Here is an 18,352-nt window from a genome sequence, read left to right as displayed (position 1 = left end):
AGACTTGAGTCTCCCACCTACATTATTTCAATCAGTTAGCCAGAATTTTGGCCAGATATCCTCTTTGCAACTGTGACAGATCATCAATTTTAGACCTTGTTATCCTGCCCTCTTCTTTGCCTAGTCAGCAGGGCTGGGCAGGTGGGTCAAATGTTCTCCAAAGCTGGTTAAGAATTTTTAAGGCATCATTAGAATAGCAACAAAAATACTTTCACAATTAGTTTGGCACTTGTGCTAATTACAAAAACAATTAAGTTAATTGTTAATGTGAAACAATGAAATTTTTTTAAAAAAATTCTGAATTGGTAAATTGTAGAAGACCTCTGAATTTTGATCATATCGGGCTGTCATGCCAGCAGAACGTTCTGCTGGTGCTGGTTACTGAAAAGCAGCTGTAACGTGTCGACCCCAGTGCAAGCTGCCGACACACCAATGGGAAGGCAGAACCTTCCTGTTGCACACTAGTGGACATCAGAATGCCTGCTGGAGCAGGAATGTGTGGCACCGTGTGTGGTACAAGGCAGAAGGAGGGTGGGTTAAGATGGGGCATGGGATGGGTGAATCAGACCTAGGAGGGGGGCAGGTTTGGTGATGGCGGTGCATGCAGAATCCAAACCAGCCTGCATGAATCCTGTGCCAGCAGACTTCTGCCAGTGATCAAGCTGGTACAGATCCCAGTTGACTCATAGTGGTTCCAACAGCCAAAACTCCCCTCACAGGATACAGTGGAGGCTGATGCATTGCCATGCAGGGAGTTAGATAGGATTGGGCCTTCAGTAGTCTGCATAACTTCTTCCTGATGTTCTTTCAGAGCTTGGTTAATCTCCGAATAGAATTGCTGAGTCATGCTTAGTTCGCTCTTTAGGCACCAGCCCAAAGGTCAAGCACCTGGATTGAGGCCACAGTTCAGGGAGTTGCATCACATACATTTTTTCTGAGGTTAAGATCTTTTTTGCATAGAAGTGTTTGGGAAGTGCTAATGAAAAATGCATCTGGGATCAGTGTAGCGACTGCAGACCTGCTATTCATCTTGGCCACAAGAGGAGCCCATCTATAGAAGGAGGGGTCACTTCTTTTTGGAAGATGTGAGAAACCTGCATTAACTTGTGCAGTGCTGATAAATCTGGTTCCCATGGAATAACTACATGTTTGGACACAAAATTCATGTGGGTTTTCTTATCTATGAGACATTGTGAGCGTCTTGCTGCTCAATAGCCAAACTCCTCTTTCCCATTTTTTCATCTCCTAATCCATGAGTTTGGAGCCTTCTGTGTGGGTTTTGTAATATGTAGTCACAAAACGCACAGGGTTATCAGTATTTGTGAGTTGAACTCAGAGCAGGTGAGACAGCACCCCAGATTGTCTACTGGCAGAGCCTTATTTCTCTGCAACTCTTCCTGTCCTTGTTCTTGGCTTTAAGGGCAGTCATCTCCCCTCCCTGCTTGTGGCAAGTAGAAGAAACAGCAACAAGAGCTTTTGGTTGATCTTTTGCTCTCTGCTTGGAATCTGGCAGGAGGAGAAGGAGGGAGAAGCTAACAGAGCTTAGATCCTCTTCCTACTGGCATGTGGAAGGTGCTGTGGCCCTTTATAAGTATCCTGTGTATGACTACTCAGAAATAAATCCCACTGTGTTCAGTGTGGCCTGTTCCCAAGAAAGTGTGTCCAGCTTTGCAGCCCAAGGCTTGCCATTTGTCTTGCAATCTACTGCTTGTCAACTTGCATCAGTCTCTTTGTGGAAAGTGCCTGCACGGAATATATGGCTTCCAGTCTTCCAAACCATGGCTGAGGAGAGGAGGGTGTGTGCATGCACACGTGGATTTTCCAACAAATTCCTTAGTGACCGCAACCCTCTTGGTGGCTGGCAGAAGGAAAAGTGTGCAAGCAGGCTAGGTCGAGTTTTTTTCCTACCCAGTTGGTGACTTTTACTTTTGGAGTGTGACTCCTTCTCCCCTCTGTCTGCTATTTTGTAAACAACTGTGAGTGCATCAGGCTAATTATATGTTTAATGTATCGTGTAGTTTGGTTCTAAGAAACTGAGGGCCCTATCCTATCCAACTTTCCAGTGCTGATGCAGCTGTATCAACAGGTTGTGCACTGCAACATGCGGTTGCGATGCAGTCACTAAGAGCCCCATCCTTTCCAACTTTCCAGCACCAATGCTGCTGCAATGCAACCTCAAGAAAAGGGAACAAAACATTCCTTACCTTGAGGCCTCTGCGACTGCATGTCCACTGCAGGGTACAGCATATGCCCTGTTGGCATGGCTGCATTAGCATTGAAACTTTGATATGATTGGGCCCTTAGTCTTCCTCAAGGTAAGGGAAGGTTCATTCCCTTACCTCAGGGCTGCATCAGCACTGCAAAGTCAGATATGATTGAGCCCTGAGCTATAAGGCAGGACATACTAAAGAAGAATCTCATCTTTCACTAGGTTTCCTGTGGCAGGCCACTCTCCTTCAACCCTATCTGTAATATGGGGATAAAACTGGTTATTGTAAGGAATACAACAAAATGTGTATATAAGGTACTGTGAGCACTCTGAAAAGCTGTATCAATGAGAATTCATAATGATCTTCTGCTCTGGTACTTCCCCCAATCCACACAAACACACAAAGGGCAAACAGATGAAATGGTTCTTAAATTTACAAGCTTTTTAGACCTGATGCTGGTTGTCTGCCAGAATGTGGTTTTATTGTTGAGTAGATGAACAGTTCAAAAAAATGGCTAGTTGGCAAGCCTGACTGAAGCTGGGCTATAGGGTCTAAATGAACAGTTTGAGATTGGAGAGGCTAAATGCTTGCAAGTGAAGCAACTAATGTGGTTTCTGTTGGGAGAACAAGGTGATTGTAAAGCAATTAGTCCCAGCAGGAATGGATGGCTTCTTGTGCAGATTTTGAGTAGGAAGGGTAATTGAGAAGAATTGCACAGTTTGATGGATGGTTCACATTTGCCTATGTGCAGAGAAGCCAGAACAATGCACTTCAGAAATATTGTGTCTGTCAGTCAAGAACGGTTTTTGTGGGGAGGGGTGTTATATGTCTTGTATACATAGCACAGCATTTAACAAATTCTCCCATGTATCCTTGTAAATAAAATGGTAACATGTGAGCTATTGTTAGGTGGATTCAAAGCTGGCTGGACAACTGTTCCTGGCAAGTGCTATTAAATGATTCTACATAAGACTGGAGGAAGATGTCGAGTACCTCAATCTTGACCCCTGTGCTGTTCAGCATTTTTATAACTGAATTAGATGATGGAGTCAAGGGAATTCTTAACAGGTTTGCAGATTTCATAAAGCTGGGCAGCAGGAATAGCTGACACCCTGAAAGAACAAATTAGGATTCAAAATGATCTAACAGCTGGACCAGTGGGCCCAAACCAACAACATGGTTCAACAGAGACAAATGTAAAGGCCTTCATGTAGGAAGCACAGGTACAGAATAATAATCAGAAGCACAGGTACAAGATGGGGAAAACCTGGCATGGCAGTAGCATGTATGAAAAAGATCTAGGTGTCTTGGTGGACCACAAACCGAACATGAACCAGAAGTGCATGAAAAAGCTAAAGTTTTGCTGGGCTGCATTGGCATAGGCAATGAGAAGTCCACATCATGAGAAATAATGATAACCCTATTTTGTCACTAGTGAAATACAGTCTTCCCCAGCCTTACAAGAATAATTTGTTCCCGAAAAAGCCCTTGTAGGACAAATTATCCCAAGTTGAAAATGTAGTTACTATTAATTTCAATGGGAAATTTTAAAATGTATTTGTGAGCCCCTAAACTGACACCCAACTATGCTAAATGACCAACAAATCCCATTAAAATTGACACATTACCACTAAAGTTAGTACTGTATTATTTATCATAACACAACCTAACAAGGCATTCTGCCTTCATCAATTACTAGGCTGTTGACCAGCTGTTGACCAGATTTCTGGTCTAACAGCCCAATCCTAACTAACTTTGCAGCACACTTCATCTTGCAAGGGGGGGGGGCCTCACAGTGGCCTTAAGGTGGTCTTGTGTCTGCATCATCACTGGAAAGTTGGATAGGATTGGGCTGTAAGAAACTGAGGACCCAATTCTGTACCCTCCCAGCTACTGCTCCGAGTTCTATTGCTGACTCTGTGCCATAAAGCACGTGTACGGCACCAGGAGAGCAAGGAGCGGCAGCGCAGGGTGCACACCAGTTGATGCTGAGAAGCCACTGGGGGAGCTTCCATGGTAAGTCACACCACTGGGTGGCGGTGCAAGGTTTCTGGGTGGGAGGGGAGGCATTCCAGGGTGGGGGGGGGAGGAACTGTCATTAGGATTGGCTGCCCACTAGGAATCAAGAAACCCTTGGTTCCAATGTCTCCTCAGTCCTGACAAGCCCTAGGGCAAGCTGCTTTCTTTTGACCACTGTCCTTTAGCTATGATGATGTCCCACCTGCAGGATTTTTGGTAAAGATGACAGTCAGGAAGCCTTGCAGGCCCTGTACAGGCCTACAGAATCTATGGACAATGCACCCAGGTTCAGCATCTGCAGGAACATGCCAGCAAGCCCCACCCCACAGTGATGTGCTCTCAAGCCTCGCTCCTCCCACATACAGGGTTTGCATGTAGAGATAAAGGTTGCATTGGGGCAGAGATTCTCCTCATAATGAGGTAGGTGCTCCTATATTATAACATCCCTGGATTAGCGGTAGGCTACCTCAGAATGCCAGATGCAAAAGAGGGCACCAGGATGCAGGTCTCTTGTTTGTCTTGTGTGTTCCCTGAGGCATCTGGTAGGCCACTGTGAGATACAGGCAGCTGAACTAGATGGCCTGATCCAGCGGGGCTCTTCTTACGTTCTTGTGTTATGTTCTTATTCTGTGTGCCCGAGCAGGGCTAGAGTGATACTCAAAAAGCACTGCAAATGTTAAGTCATATCGTACATCTCTTAAACACAGATAGGCAACCTGGTAACAGAATACCTTCGGGGTGGAGCAATAAGAAGTATCTCTGCTGGCACTCTCCTTTATCTAAAACACCATTCCGCATGTCCCTGAGATTGCCTGTGGCTTCTTTAGAGGCTGGTATTGTGCCATCTAACGTCAGAATTCAAGTGGAAATCAATCTGTGAAAAGAGGCACTTGCAAGCCTGCAAGCTGGAGCTGCTGCTTCCCCCCATTCAAAGCTGCTCCCCCCCTCCCCGCAAAACTAAAATTTTATTTATCCCTCTTCAGAGCTGGTGGAGGAAAAGGAGCAGACAAGTAGTTACTACAGACAGTTGCCCTAGAAACTGCCACAGAATACAGAAGAGTCTTTTCTACAATTTCCAACCGCTGTGCTCCAAACTCCAGTGGCACACCTGCCAAACTTTTGTGACACGCGGGTTGAAATCACTGTTGTAGAGTTATGGGAGAAAATGTTCATTTTAACCACTCTCCTCACACCATTCATAATTTATGTGTTACCCACTATTGTGGCCGCCACTGTTAGTCATCTTTTGTTTAGAAAAAACCTTTCTGAACTGAAACGACACTGGGGGAAGGGCAGGAAAAAAATCCCTAGATCTGGCTTTGGGTTTCAAAACTCACAGTTTCTGCTTGAAATTGAATCTGTTCACAGTCTCTCGTGCTTGACACTGATGGATAGTTACACAGTGTATGCATTGAACTGTGAATCTCTGTGCCCAGGCTGCATTAGCCAAGACCCTTGAAACCGTGTATTGACCATGAAATGCCTTGCCAGGGGTGGTCTGCCAAAGAGAGAGGAGGAGGCCCTGATCAATGGGAGCCTGGAAATCCACAAGCACATTTGGAGGGACCTGCTGTGTGATGTGTTGACAAGACTGGATTTCTCCCCTTCCCCCTGGGGAGGGTCAGTGCTGGATGGATTTGTCTGCCTCCATAAACACAGTGGGTCTAAAAACACAATCTGAATTCAATCTTCTGCAGTGGGGTTGTAGGTGCGAAATCTGAACCCCCAGAGCCAAATTGAAATGTCCTGCTCGGCAACTTTGGCTCAAAGCCAAATGTGGAAGGGGTGAACAATTCCTGAGGCTGAACTCTCCCAGGAGCAGCTGTTGCTCTTGAGACTTGCAGCTCGAGATGGTGGGAATCTCACGCAGACAGCGAGAGTGAGGAAACAGAAAATAATCTGGCAAGTTTCAACCATTTTTCAAAGGTGGAATATAAACTTGAAGGAACGCAAAGGCTGCCTAAGAAGTAGGCAGAAGATTTAGAAGTCCCTGACAAGCAAACAGGTTTTTTTCTTCCCACCCCCCAAGAATCCGAGTTCCTGTTTGTCTGTGGAGCGAGAAATGTTCCCAAATGTGTGGCTGAACTGGGTTCCAAAATCAGACTGTGTTTGTTGAACCCTGCACATGCAGAGAGCAGGGCGTGGAGTCCCTCCCACAGACCTCTGTTCCTCTCTTCCCCCTCCCCTGGCAAGCTGCTGCCCTGTGGGTGTGCCACTGCCATCCCAAGCATGCTCCAACGTAGCCAGGCAAGTCAAGGGCAGAACTTTCCCTGCATGCCCTCGCAGCAGCCAGCAGCTGATTCTTTGTCCCCAGACCCCCTTGTGTCCTGGCTCCTGTCAGGACTGCAGTTGGGATGCTGAGGAAGGGTGTGATGCTCCGTGCTTCTAGGGCAATGTGAAGGACCTCGTGGATTTGAATTGACTGCATGCAGACAACATGTGGGACAAAAGATGTCTATTTGGCACACTGGCAGTTTGCCTGAGAAGAGAAGCCTCTGTGGGCCACTGCACCATGCTTACCACAGAGCACCAGCTTTTTATGGGTGCATCTCGCATTAGCTGCAGACAAACACAATATTTTTAGAGCGTTTTCTCTTGCCCTTTATGATAGCTCCGGTTCAATCTAACTTCCACAGCCTGACAACCACACAAACATAACAAAGGGGAGGAGAAACTTGGATGAAAGAAAGTCTGCTTGTGATTTAGAAACAGTTTTAATAAACCAGGAAATATGAGCTCTACTGATAGAGGGAAAGGAGCATACATGCTTTTTGGGGGGGAGGTGACTTTCTTACTGTGGCATTAACATAAAGGGAACCTGTGACTGCATTTTCATTTCTGCTTTCAAGGTACCTTACAAAGTAACAAGCCAGAAAGACGGGCCCCCTGCAATCTCAGTTTTGACAGCTGGGGACAGAATAAAGAAAGAGGCTGTACATCTGAGTTCACACTTAATGTTACCAAACATCCATCAACTTAACTGGGGTGAAGTGCGTCACTACTAATGTCATGAGCGCTAGCCAATAGGTGTCTGCGACAGCTTGACATATTTGTATGTTGAGTGTTTATTCCACATCTGGGAGGGAGGAATAGAATTTTCCCTGTTTGACACATGCCAAAACCCTGCCAAACTGGTTTGAGCAGACATCACTGCAGGAGAGAAAAGAAAGTATGTAGATACCAAGGGCAAAAATGATGTATCAAACCAGCCTTTATGCGCTGGAATTATGCAAACCAGAGGCAAATTGGTGAGAAATCTCAAATTCTACTGTAGGCACGAAAAGTTCCAGAAGTATGCATCGTGTGTGCTTTCTCCATCACTGCAAAACAGTCTTGCATGCTTCAGAACTCTGAATGTTACTATGAGGGGATGGCTAGCCATTTTTAGGAGTAAGCTAATGTATTTGCTTTTTCAAGTTATTCCACCCATGTGGATAGTGGCTTTTATTTTGCTTATTTCCCTGAACTTGACAAGTGCAGCTGAAATGCTTGCCCAGGTGCAAAGTGGCATTTTCATTTTCATCACTTTTAGAAGGACAAAAAGCTCCATCCATATATATTTTCCTTCTATGATATATGGTTATGCTTTTTTCAGACAGTCAGGGCCCAATCCTAAGCAAATTTTCCACTGACAGAAGTGCTGGCCCAGCAGTCCAGGGGCAGGTGGTCGGGGAACGGGAGGCAGGGCTAGGATCTGTCAGTTATGCCGGACCCCAGCCCCCATTTCCAGGGAGAACGGAGCAGCTTCAAGCCACTCTGCTCTCCTCGGACTTGTGGCACTTCAAGAGGTGGCACAAGTCCAAGGAGACCCATGGGGTCAGCAGCTCTTACCCAGAGGTAAGGGGAAATGTTTCCCCTTACCTCTGGCTGAACTGCTTGTGGCCACTGTCCTGCGCTGGATGCAGCGCAAGCCTCCTGGCTATTTTTTCCATGCACAAAAGCTCTGAACTTCCAAAAATGTTTTTTTTTCATACTTTGAATTAGGAATGGTTACAATACAAATTGGGCAGTTCTAAAAATTGCAGGTTTTTTTTTCAGATGAATATACAGTAACTAGAGAATATTTATTTAATGCACAGCTCATTGGATGTGCAAAAATACTATGCTAATATTGCTTACTGAGAGTATTCAGTGCTTTCATTTTTTTCTGGAAAATTTATCCACATTAGAGACGCATTTGTTATAGGAGGGATTTCTGAATCCTAAGATTTAGGGATTGCTTTTGTTTTCAGTCAGGCTTTGGGGCAGAAACCGCTTTTGTGGCCCTGGTGAATGATCTGCTCTGAGAGCTAGACAGGGACTGTGCTGAACTCTTTGATTCTATTGGCCATTGTAACCTAAGGGCACAATCCTGAGGTGCCCTTGGGCTGACGCAAGTCCCTTGAGCCAGCCCAGGAGGGTCACAAACATGCTGTAAGGCACGTTTGTGCCTCCTCATGATTTGGTTAGGCTGGTGCACAGAGGTGCATTGGCCTGCGGAGGCTGAATTCAGCCTCTGCACTGACGGAGGGACCAAGCCATGCATCGGCCAAACTCGTCCGATGCAAGGCTCTGGGGTGGACAAGGAGGAGGCAGGAGGGAGGTGTTCCAGGGTGGAGGGAGGATGGGTGGTGGGTGACCACGGGGGCGGGTGGGGAGAGGGAAGCAGGGCTGGGACCTGGCAGTTATGCTGGATCCCAACCCCCGTTCCCAAGCAGCATGGAGCAACTTCAAACCGCTTCGCCTCCTTGGACTTGTGCCACCTCAGGGGGAGGTGCAACTCCGAGAAGACCCATTGGGGCTGCAGTGGCTTACGTGTGGGTAAGGGTAAGGGTTTCCCCTTACCTTCGACTGAGCCACTGTGGTGTCCTATCTCACACTGAATACAGCGCAATCCTCCTGGCTTGCCTGTTCTAGCACAATATAGGATAGTGCCCTAAGCCAACTTAGAGGTGATGGAAGTGAGAAGCTGTGGTTCTGGTCACCACTGCAGTACAGGTTTCAGAAGGTGATGCTGAGAAACTCTGGCTCATCCCCATTGCAGTGACATAGCTAGAAGGGGTGCAAAGCACTAAGTTTTGCAGGGAGTGAGCCAGGGGGCCCCTCCCCATTCCAGGTGGCTCTGAAGGGGAAGGGCCCCTTGCATGCTACAGTGAAGGTCCCTGCAAAACTTAGTGCTTTGCCACCCCCTCTAACTACGCCACTGCCCCATTGGCTTTTAGGATCCTACAAGGTTCCATTGTGTCCCCATCTGTCTAAATGAAACCGCTGGGAGAGGTCACTATGAGTTTTGGGGTGTGGTGCCTCCTGCAGGAACCTGCCTGTACACTGTTAATCAGGTGAAGCCCTTTTGTGCATTCCTCCGCCCTCTGAGATATGGAGCTTTGTGGACACATGACTGAGCTTTCTCATCAGTGGCGCCCAGATTATTGCACTCGCCACCTGAGGATGTTTGACTTTTACCTCTCTCATGGCACAACTGGGTGGGAAATGAAGAATGTTTTGCTCAAATCTGTATCCGCCCCCCGCTATTGAGTGAGGGTTCTCTCTTGCTTCTCTGGCTTTCGTTATAGTTCTCTGCTGTTGCTGAATGGATAATTTGATCTGTTTGTTTTGTATTTTAGATCATTGTTACCTAAACCCTTGAAACCCTTCATTGAAAACCCTTCCTGGGTGGAAGATGTGGGTTAGAAATCAGTGTATAAATAAATAACATGTCTTAAAATATTTAGAAGCATTCAATTTTAAAATAACTTCCAAATAAGAGTTTGAATTTGTTTGAATATAACATTTAGACCACACTGAGAACCTAATTCTGGGCTCAGTGCTGGCTCATTGCTGGCGCACACTGTCGCAAACATGCCATAAGGCACATCTGCGGGCCCTACCACCGGGCGAGAACCAGTGGTAGCCCAGTGTTGCCCAGCGCCGGGCTACCACCTGGCGGGCACCCGACCTCTGCTGCTCGGCAGTCACGGGAACCGCCGAGCAGCGGAGAGGTAAGCAGGGATGTGGGGGGAGGCGGGGAGGAGGTGTTCCGGGGAGGGGGGCGGAGGGCAGGGAGGAGGCGTGCCAGAGAGGTGGGAGACAGGGAGAGGGTGGGGGGGGTGTGCTGGAGGGAGGGAGCGGGGAGGGAGGGAGGTGGGACCAGTGGAGTGATGCTCCACCAGGTCCAAAACCTCCGCATCAGGCTCAGTGCCCGACATGGAGGCACTTAATTCACTGCCCACCTTTTTGTTGGCGGTGAATTGAGTAGCCCCACTGCGGGGCTAGTCTTGTTATCCAGGGGAAGGACGAAAGTCCCCTTCTCCCACAGAGTCACCGGCGGCTGCCCGAAGCTCACAGGATCTGGCGGTAGCCATTTTCTGTGCTGCTACAGCCGCGTGCCCCGGGCAGCTCTGGCTTGGGCTGTGAGTCTGCTTGCTTAATCCCCCCCCCTTTCAAATAGTTTTGGCTTTTGGGAAAAAAAAATTGGGAATGTTTGTAAAGCTCGTAAAATTAACAACTTGTATTTTTGTTTCCTAAACTTAAACGGAAAAAGCATGCAAATCATATCTCAATCGGTTATTGCAATCAGGAAAGTTTTCCAGAAAAATAATCCAATTCAAATTTTTCCAGAAGACTTGCCTGACTGCTCTGACGTGGCAGAATCTTTTCAAAGATCTCGTAAACAATGGAATAAGTGTGGTCTGGGTGGATACATTCAAACACAGTGGCTTCAGTCTGCAGTGCGCCCCTCAGGCTTCCCCCACTTGCAGCTTCCATATGTGCTAAGGCACGCAGTATGGGAATCCCTGCCTAGATCCTTGGTGACTATATGTGGTGACAGATGCTGTTGGTTGAGGGACCATTAGGGATGGAAGAATGGAACAGATTATAAATGTCTTAATAAAGAGATAATACTTTCCCTTCATTCTCTCTCGCTGTGCCCAGAAACCTGAAAAAGTTTTGAGTTCACTGCTGAACCTGGACTGAGTTGCCATCTTGTGTATTTATCTATTTAAAACATCTCTATCTTTTCTTTTTATTTTTGTCCCCCCCCCCAAAAAAAGAAAAACACCTCTGAAAGCACACTTTAGAGCACTCTCTGGGCCGGCGCAAGTCCTTTGGAGTGTCTCCTCGGGAGTTGGCTGGGTCAGCATGGGGAGGCCACATCCAACCTGTGTTCTGCTGGTAAATGGTAACATTGTGCTGGCCAAGGGAAGCTGATGCAGGGGTTTAGGGAGGGTGGAACTGGGGTGTTTTGCGGTGTGAGGAGGGTGGCCAGTGGGTGGACTAGTGGGCAGACTGTGCCCGGGAGGGGTTGGGACTGGCCTCTGTCACTTAGGTGGGATCCTAACCCCCCTCCTAAGCAGCCCGGCATTACACTGGGCTGCTCAGGTCTGTGCCAGCAATTTCACTGCTGCAGATTGAGTAGCCCCATTACGGTGACTGGGGCATTACTCAGGGTAAGTGGACATAAGGGCACGATCCTGACATGCCCTTGGGCTGGTGCAAGTCCCATAAGCTGCAAGCCATAAGGCACATTTGCGCCTCCTCGAGAGTTGACTGGGCTGGCGCATGGAGGCGTGCTGGCCCTCTGAGGCTGGATTCAGCTTCCACGCCAACATAGGGAGCAAACCTTGTGTCGGCCAAGCTTGGCCAATGCAAGTCTCTGGGGAGGGCGAGGAGGAGGCAGAAGGGAGGCGTTCCAGGGCAGGGGAGGACAGGGGGAGGGCGGGTGGAGGGCCGTCCTGGGGTCAGGTAGGTTGGGAGCGGGAGGCGGGGCTGGGATCCAGCTGTTATGCTGGATCCTAATCCCCATACCTGAGCAGTGCGGAGCAGCTTTAATCTACTCTGCTCTCCTCGGACTTGTGCCACCTCCTGAGGCACTCCTCCTGAGGAGACTCATGGGGCTGCAGTGGCTAACCTGGGGGTAAGGGGGAAAGTTTCCCTTTACCTTCGGCTGAGCCACTTTGGAGCCCTATCTTGCACTGGATACAGTGTATGCCTCTTGGCTTGCCTGTTCCAGCGCAAGATAGGATTGTGTTGTAAGTCTCATTACCCTGAGTAATGCCCCAGGCACTGCAATGGGGCTACTCAGATATGTGCCAGTGAATTCCCCTTACTCCATGTTGCACTCCATCCACCTTCAAAGCTGCACTTGATACAGATATGAGCAGATTGGGTGAAGGTCAGACTTGACCCCTTTCCTGTCAACTCACCAAGCAGGATCTCAAACTGTAGACTGACCATTCATGCTGCACTTGTTCCTAGCAAATAAGACGAGCTACAGCCGATGAAATATGATTTGGGCAGCGGCAGTACATATGTGTTTAACTCTGAGATGTCTAATAATAACAAGTGCAAAGTAAAGACTTAACAGGCACCAAGACCACCAAACGTGGAGCTTGATTTATGGCTTGCAGGTCAAATCCAGATCTTCTATGGAGGGACTCTTGGAATGGGCTGAATTTCTTTGTCTCCCAGAGAAACCAGATGAAGTTGGTGGGTTTTCGGCACTTCTCAGCCAGAGGCGTGTAGCTGTCAAAGGCAGGTGAGGCCAGATGGCAGAGTGCTGGAATGGGGAATGCCTCTAGTCTGTAATAAAGGTCCTGGGACCCAATCCAGATCTTTATGTGTTGGCTCACTACCGGCGTGCACTGTCGCAAACGAGCCATAAGGCATGTTTGTGAGCCTTAGCACAGACCCTGTGCCAAAGCTAGCCCAGTGCAAGCCTGCAGTGGGCCTGTGGTCCGCTGCCTGGCACTGCGTGTGATGTGCCAGGCAGTGGAAAGGTAAGATAGAACAGGGATGAGGCATTCTGGGGTAGGTGGAGGGTGGGAGGAAGGCGTGGCAGTGGAGGCAATGGGACTGACAGAGCTGAGCTCCACCGAATACCCGACACAGGACTCCTTGGTTCTGTGCCAGCTAAACACCTGCTGCATAATCGAGTAGCCCCATTGCAGGGCTACTTCCCTTACTCAGGGGGAGGGGACAAATGTCCCCTTTTCCCAAGAAGCCACCGGTGGCTGCCTGGCATGCTCAGGATGCCGTAGTAGCCATTTTGGTGCCGCAGCAGCCCTGCGCAGCAGATTGGACTGCTGGACAGGGAGTTGAAGCAATCCAAAAGCACTGTATAGAATTTGAGCTAGATGGACTATCACATACTGGTCAGACTCCCATGTTGTGAAGGAGATCTGGTCTAAAGGGTAGAGCCTCCGTTAGCCCGAAGATAACATCTGAAGGTTGCCAGCTCGAGGCCGCTGGCAGCTCTGTGAATGGCGAGACTTTGAAGCAGCTGACAAGCTGAGCTGAGCTATTCCACCTGCTGTTTGGTATGAGCGAAGAAGCATCTTGGCTGCCGTTCAAGTGAGAGATGAAGGAGCTGCTTGTCAGCCAGCGTGGGAGGCAACTGGGGGTCAGAAGTGATACCAGATGTGAAAGATCCATCTGAAATGTTGTGCAGTTCTTGAAAGACAGAACCTTTCTGTTGTTGTAAAAAATCCCCTCGGGGGTTTAGAGATATCCTGCCTATGTGAACTACCTTGAATAAAGTCAGAGGAGTAATCCGATGACCAGAAAGGCGGTGGTATTATTATTATTATTGTATTGTATTGGCAACCTTCAGTCTCGAAAGACTCTGGTATCGCACTCTGAAAGGTGGTTCTGGCACAGCGTCTAGTGTGGCTGAAAAGGCCAATCCGGGAGTGACAATCCCTTCCACACCGGGAGCAAATGCAGCCTGTCCCTGGTCTGTCTCCCTGGCTATGGGCCTTCCTTCTTTGCCTCTTTGCCTCAGACTGTTGGCCAAGTGTCTCTTCAAACTGGGAAAGGCCAGTTTTATTATTATTATTATTATTATTATTATTATTATTATTATTATTATTATTATTATTATTATTATTATTATTATTAACTCCTCCTCATGTGAAGACTTTCTAAGGCAGCCTGGGTAGATGTTCAGGGCCCACTAATGTTCAGGCAAATGGGCAGATGATCAGGGACATTGCCTGGAGCCCCCTAGTGCATCATCTCTGCTTATTTTTCATACTGGGGGAAACAGTGGGCAGGATAAATAAAGAGCCCTAAGAGACACCAAGGGTGACATGATCGTGCTGGGGGAGGAGAAGCCTTATTTGGAGGGCTCACTGCAGGTCTCCTGGCCATGAAGAAAAGTCACAGCTGGCTTTCCCTTGGCTACTCCAAGCCCCTCTCAGTGTGTGAATTTTGAACTGAACTGGAGACCACAGACTGTCCTTTCAGACCACAATGAAAACTTCTGGCTTTCATGCCACTGCTCCCTAGTTGATCATAGATGTCCCTTTAGTTAAGAACTATCTCACTTCATGGTTACTATCTGGACACAAAGGGCCGGTTTCCTTGCACATGTACATTGGTGGTCTCACTACAGAAACCAAAACCTGACAGGTGTCAGCCGGGTGCATAAACTGGCTCCTCTGGAACATTCAGCATTCAGGGTGCAAAATTGCAAGTCCTTTGGAGGTGCTGTTTGTTGTTAGGTTTGTCATGGCTCAGTCACACACCAGGCATCTGTTGATGTTGCACTCATCAGGGGAAGAGGTGTAACCAAGCCCGAGATCAATCCAAGACAAACAGACGCACTCAGTCCAATTCTCAGTTTTGGATGAGGAAATCCAAATTCCTCTTGGAGGAATTGCTAGGTCTTCATTGCCTAGTTTGGAAAGTGACTGAAGACTGTGAGGGCCTGCGCCGAAGATTTTGCGATCTTTCTTACCAGGAAGGCTAAATAAAGACCCACTTCCACTGTTATCTTGAGGTGGAGCAGCTAAAAAGGGCTGCATTGCCCTAATCTCTTTGAGGGTTTTCTGTGCTTCTCCTGATCCTTTGTCAGCCTTGGAGGTTTCACCACCCCCACCCTGAAGCCAGCCAAAATATTGTTACTGAGCCCCGACGACCGGAAGCAATTCTGAGTGCTTGACTGCTCTGGGCCTTTCAAAACCTTTACCTTTTTTATGATTGCTTAATATTTGGGGATACCAGAATATCGAATTCCCTCCTGAGAATGCTGGAGAAGTTTACAGTCTTTGTGGTGGACTCTTGAATGTAAATTCCCCCAAGCACTTCTGAAAATGAGATTCCTGGGACTGCTCTGAGGGCACTTCCATTCAGCTGATATGGCAACCAACACATTCGTAACAGCCTCTTCCCAGCAGCATTTTTGAGAAAAAATAACTATTTTCTTTTGTACCCACTTAAACTGGGCCTAAAATCTATTCCTAGCTGGAATCCTTTGTAGGTCACAGTGCCAGGATATTTTCTTCCCCCATTCCTTGAATGAGAGAAACATTCAAGGTGCAATAAGAATGGTCACTTCTCCCAAGGAAATTACGGTTGTGACAGGAACCTGAAAGAACATGTTAGAGTAGAGGCTTCCGTAGTTGAGGACCAAGCACAGTGGGCCCTCTGTATCTGCAGGGCATTGGTTTCACGACCCCCCTTGCAGATGCAAAAACCCGTGGATGCTCCAGTCTCCTTTGAAGGCCTCCCAGACATGATCTGAAAAGTCACTTTCTGGTTCTTGTTGGTAACTTGGTTCACCTCCATTTGCCTTCGTTTTGCTCCCACTGCCCAGAATGGCTCCGAAGAGGAGGGGGCACACTTGCACGCTGTGGTGTAGCTCCCTGCAAAATTGCTTTGCATCCCCTCTAGCTTTGCCACTGGTGTAACTAGATGAGCTCATATTCATCCCTTGCAAATCCATTTCTCTTATCTTTCCCATTTTAGACTGTTTGGTCGTTGATGGTGGGAACCTGGTTTGTTTGGTTAGAAACAAATTTTTGTTCAATGTCTGACTACTGTTAAATAAGAATTTAAAGAAGCAGTTAGTTAATTTTAATCTTTTATTGCACGTTTTATCTATCTATCTATCTATCTATCTATCTATCTATCTATCTATCTATCTATCTATCTATCTATCTATCTATCTATCTATCTATCTATCTATCTATCTATCTATCTATCTATCTCTGTCTGTCTGTCTGTCTGTCTGTCTGTTCACCTTGGTGGTGCTGTATAAGTAATGTTCATAAGCCATCCTCATGGGATAAAGGGTTCAGTTGTCTTGTGGATAACAGCAGAAAAGGGGATCTAATATTTCTCAGCCTGATCACATCAAGTTTAACAATAGAGAGTAGAGGAAGGCAAATGGAAGGGAGCAAAACAGGCAGAGTTCTGGTAGTTTCCCCAAAATATATAAAATAGCTATAGATACAAGATGGGGGATTCTGATGTTGCTGATTCTTACGATGCAGTAACTGGGTGTCCTGTGACATCCACCTGGGAAACAGATGGAGGAAAGTGGGAGGGTGACTTGTTAGCTTTCCAGTCATGCTGAATGAGGTCAAGAGGGGAGGAGCTGCTGTGTTGGGCCCTTGCTGGAATTGGGAGCATGTGGACCAGTGCCTTCCATCCGTGGGCAGATATCTGTTTTTGGTCTTGTAGCACAGCTGATGCCCTTTTCTCAGTGAAGCATTGTTCAGTTCTTGTAGAATGTGAGATGAGGCTTAAAGTGAACATAAATGGCCCTCTCTGCAACTTACCTACCAAAACCTGGAGCATAAAAGAACTGTGGATGATACCACTGCAGAGGTGACATTAATGGAAATTCAGGTGTCCTGCAGGCTGTAGTGGTTGCTTGGGCTGTTCATGTTCTTATGTTCTTATGCTTACATTCAAGCATACAGTCAGCCATGAAGTATCAAATATAAGAGTGTTTACAGGGGGGTAAACCCCAACATTTACATCTGGATTGTATATGTTGGTGACCTCTGGAACTGGAACTTAATTCTGTCAGGGTTGTGATGAATGGTGGTGTGTTGCTTTACAGATCAGAATCGACCAGAATGGAATTCAGGGTGGGGATACAGGCTGGCCAAGCTGAGAGTTCCACTACCACATTGCAATTGTACGGATGGGGGTTTCACTTAATGACATTTGTTGAGGGGCTCTGCTTATTGTACATGTAACAGCCAGTGTGTCTGTTTTTAAACAAGAAAATCCACCTCCCCGAAGACTCCTCATTGTGTGATATTTTTTTCCACTCAAATAAACGCAGAATAAAAGGGAGGTCACTGGAAAATTACACTCTGGCAGACCTCTTCACCCTCTGTAATTTGTTTCAAACAAGTAGAATTTAAATGATAATCGCTGGGCTTATGCAAGGGTGGGCAGCTTGGAATGAAGACAGATGCAACACTTTTTAAAAAAATTTACGTGGAAGAGGTGGTTACAGTTATGGAACAATGTGCATTTTTTTCTACCAGAATAAGACTTAAAAAAACTGGTTCTACAGCTTCTTAGAGAGTGGGTCAGTGAAGCTGTTTCGTGTGGTAGAAAGCCTATTATAGCCTGTCCAGAAGCAAAGCAAATTGAATGTATAGTGGACCACTCCCATTTGGCTAGGCATGTCTGCTTCAACTTGAATACTATATGAAATGTAGATTCTGCACAAGAGATGTTCACAATCTCTCTTGTTCACATTTTGTTTGAATGGATTTCAGTTGATTTCGCTGTGCTATGTAAACAGAGTCCTTGAAGGCCATCTTTGCTCTCTGTGCCTGGTTGTAGGCAGCTCAGCTGAGCTAGCTTGGTGAGTTTGGTCCTGAGTGCCTTGCTTAAGGAGAGAGAAGAGCTTTCTGCTCTCTGAGGAAGGTAGTTGTGAGTTTTGTACTGGAAATCATCCTTGGTTTCTCTTGGGGCCAAATGACTACTGGCAAGACTCTAGTGTACTTTGGGGGGGGGGGTAGCATAGTGATTGAGTGAAGGTGATGCAATTCCTGGATGATCTGATTATAGAGATGCATTATCAGTTTGAATTTGCACAGTTTTGGGTGACAGCTGTCTTGATTTCTGGGTGGACACCACATGTTAGGAAGTAACTGGGAATAGAATACTGTTGGTTCTGTTGCTTGCCTCTGAAAGTCTTGCAATAGCTTTTGATACCTTCACTCATGGCACCCTCTTTGGACATTTGGCTGCCTTAAGAGTTGGAGGCATCACAATGTTGGGGCCCTGTTCCTACCAGCCAGCAATAATCCCAGATAGTGATGAAATGAAACTCAATCCAAATAAAACAGGTGTGTTAATCTGCGGGGGGGGGGGGCAGCTGCATCTCAAAGCAA

The 18,352-nt window shown here is 47.1% G+C and overlaps 1 protein-coding gene across 4 annotated transcripts in view; it reads left to right on the top strand.

Annotated features, from left to right (window-relative positions):
- Nucleotides 1-18,352, top strand: part of NTF3 (neurotrophin 3) — a 91,998-nt gene that overhangs the window by 29,614 nt on the left and 44,032 nt on the right. The window lies entirely within an intron of this gene.

Source organism: Tiliqua scincoides, chromosome 6 (genome assembly GCF_035046505.1).
Source record: "Tiliqua scincoides isolate rTilSci1 chromosome 6, rTilSci1.hap2, whole genome shotgun sequence".
Taxonomy (NCBI): domain Eukaryota; kingdom Metazoa; phylum Chordata; class Lepidosauria; order Squamata; family Scincidae; genus Tiliqua; species Tiliqua scincoides.
This window is presented reverse-complemented; position numbering and strand designations above follow the sequence as displayed.